Source organism: Egretta garzetta, unplaced genomic scaffold, assembly GCF_000687185.1.
Source record: "Egretta garzetta isolate BGI_Z169 unplaced genomic scaffold, ASM68718v1 scaffold87, whole genome shotgun sequence".
NCBI classification, from domain to species: Eukaryota; Metazoa; Chordata; class Aves; order Pelecaniformes; family Ardeidae; genus Egretta; species Egretta garzetta.
This window is the reverse complement of record NW_009260286.1, coordinates 56,705-59,572: the sequence shown is the minus strand read 5'-3', so window position 1 is coordinate 59,572 and position 2,868 is coordinate 56,705.

The following is a 2,868-nucleotide window of genomic DNA, read 5'->3' as shown; positions in this document are numbered from 1 at the left end:
ACCATCACCTTTTCTGGTAATATGATCCAGTGTTGTGCTGGTTTTGGCTGGGGCAGAGGTAATTTCATCATAATAGCTAACATGGGGCTATGGTTTGTATTTGTGCTGGAAACAGTGTTGATAGCCCAGGGATGTTTTCATTCTTGCTGGGCGGTGCTGACACAGAGTCAAGGCCTTTTCTGTTCCTCACCCCACCCCACCAGCGAGGAGGCTGGGGGAGCACAAGAAGCTGGGAGGGGGCACAGCCAGGACAGCTGACCCCAACTGACCCCAGGGATATCCCACACCGTATGATGTCATGCTCAGCATATAGAGCTGGGAAAGAAGAAGGAAGGCGGGGACATTGGGAGTGATGGCGTTTGTCTTCCCAAGTCACCCTTAGGCGTGATGGAGCCCTGCTGTCCTGGGGATGGCTGAGCACCTGCCTGACAGTGGGAAGTGGTGAAGGAATTCCTTGGTTTGCTTTGTTTGCGTGCACAGCTTTTACTTTACCTATTAAACTGTTTTTTATCTCAACCCATGAATTTTCTCACTTTTACCCTTCCAATTCTCTCCCCCATCCCACTGAGGGGGGTGAGCGAGCGGCTGGGTGGTGCTCAGTTGCCAGCTGGGGTTAAAGCACAACAGCCCAGCTAGCTCAGTTCAGTAGTCTTGTGCGATTAGAGCCTCACATACTCTGAAGCTTGGTAGCATTTGTTTCAGAAATGGGAAATAGATTTGGCTTACTTTGCAGAATAATTTGGAGATCTATCAGATGACGGTCCCCGTTCTGCTCCAACAGAACACAGCAAGAACTTTGTCATTGATTTCAAGTAGAGCAAATTTAGACTGTGATGTTTAAACACTTCCAAGATGAAAAATGCTGCTGTGAAGCTCAGCATTTATTTTCACTTTGGAGCATTTACTGTGGGAATAGTTCACGGTCTGTCCCAAGCCAACATCCTGTCTCCAACAATTGCTCATAATGAATTCTGAAGTAATTTTGGTGATAATCATTTATGCTTTATACTCATCTTAACTCCTTATAGCTAGAGCTGAGGTACTGAAGCATGATCTTTTATATCCCAAATTTTTTCATCACAGTGGGTGAATTCCAGTCACCTCCAGCTTCACCAGCCTGTGGAGTGATGGAGTTCACTTGAGCTGACTGGTGGATGGATAGCTGGATCAATCAAGAAAACCCTGTTTTCTTTTATAAACTCTAGGACTATTCATTGCCTCATCCAAACTTTAAGCACTGTCCTTGATGGAAACTGCTAAATACCAGTGGATAACATTTTATTAATCTTCTTCCTTGTCACGTCAACTGTTATTGCAGATAAGGGGTAATGTTTAGTCTGTTTCTAAACGTAGACAAACAATCAGATCAATCTGATTTTTTCAACCTGTAGATCAATCCTTCCTGTTTCCATGTCCCTGTTATATAAAATATTACGAGTCATTAAGGGTGGGGATCACCCCAGCTAAGTTTAGCTGTCTAAAATCAGGCATCTAGTTTAGATGAAGCATATAAGCTTTTCAAAAACTTTGAGAAATGGACATCTCCAGGAGGTGACATATCCCACGTTGAGCTAGATAGCAAGAACCTCCATTTTAACATACCTCAAAAGTTTCCTCCTCCTTATCACTTATCCACAATTCACCCTTTTTACTCTCTGTAAGATCAGTCCTGACCTGGGTGTATCAGCACGGTTAATCTTGCACAGTAATGTTGAAAACCTTGGGATTTATGGTGCACTGAGCCATTGTGCAGCATGGGAACGGCTGGCAAACTCCAAAGTGGTTGCCGTACACATGCAGGAGAAACCCGTCCTACACAGTGGTTTTTTATTCTTTTCAGAATCGGAGATAGAAAGATGTTACATGTATAGGCAGCATTGGCTTTGAGGAATCTGAAGCAAATTCAAGAAGAGACGTTAGAATTAAATGCAGTGCTCAGAGGCAACAGGATTGATTTAAGATTCAAGCAGGAAGTAAAAGCCTTTCAATGAAAGGGTCATTAATTCAGTTTTTGTGAATAGCAAGGCATCAAGCCAAGTAAGAAAGAAGCATTTCTCTGCATTTTTTAAGATGACTTTGCAGAATTGTTAATCCAATAAATACACAGCCCAATACACTGACCTTCCTGCTCCTTATCCGCTGATCTAGGAAGTCAAATGTCTTTCCCTGTATTTCTGCAACAGAATGAGTGTGTGCCAGGTTCAGACCAGAAGTATGAAATCCGTGCTGCTAAGACTTACACTAGGATATTAAGATAGTAAGTAGAGACATCGGATGACCAGAAAGCTCCCAAATAAGGTAGCTATTTTGATCCCATATTTATCAATTATATCTAATAACAACAATTCAGTGCAATTTTGTGTCCGTGGCAGGCTCCAACATGAACTAAGGTGATAGCAGTGTTTATTTTCATATAAATTCGATTTTGTTTTCTGATTTGGAAGTGAACTAAGCATTGTTGAGCAGGGTCAGATTGAAGATATGAAGATAGTAGTCTACTGTTGAGCACAAGGTCTTATGCACTACAGGCTGTGATAGTAAATACCTTGCTCATGACCCTTAAAAATGTCACTGAAGCACTTTTGTTGTAGAAGTTGCTCCTTAGACCTGTCAACTTACAAAGATAACAAGGATACAATTTTCTTCTAAATAAGCCAATCTTTTGTTGTGCCACAGAAATGGATTGTATTGTCCAGCTGTTATCTCAAATAACACCTAGCCAAGATTAATTTATATATATTAAGGTTTCATTAAGGGTTTAGCCGGGGAGGAAGACTGCAGAATCTGCAGAGAAAACACTCACTCAGACACATGCTCGTGCTTACATTTCTATAAACACAGGAAGGCGCTTTTGAGGCATCCAGAGAG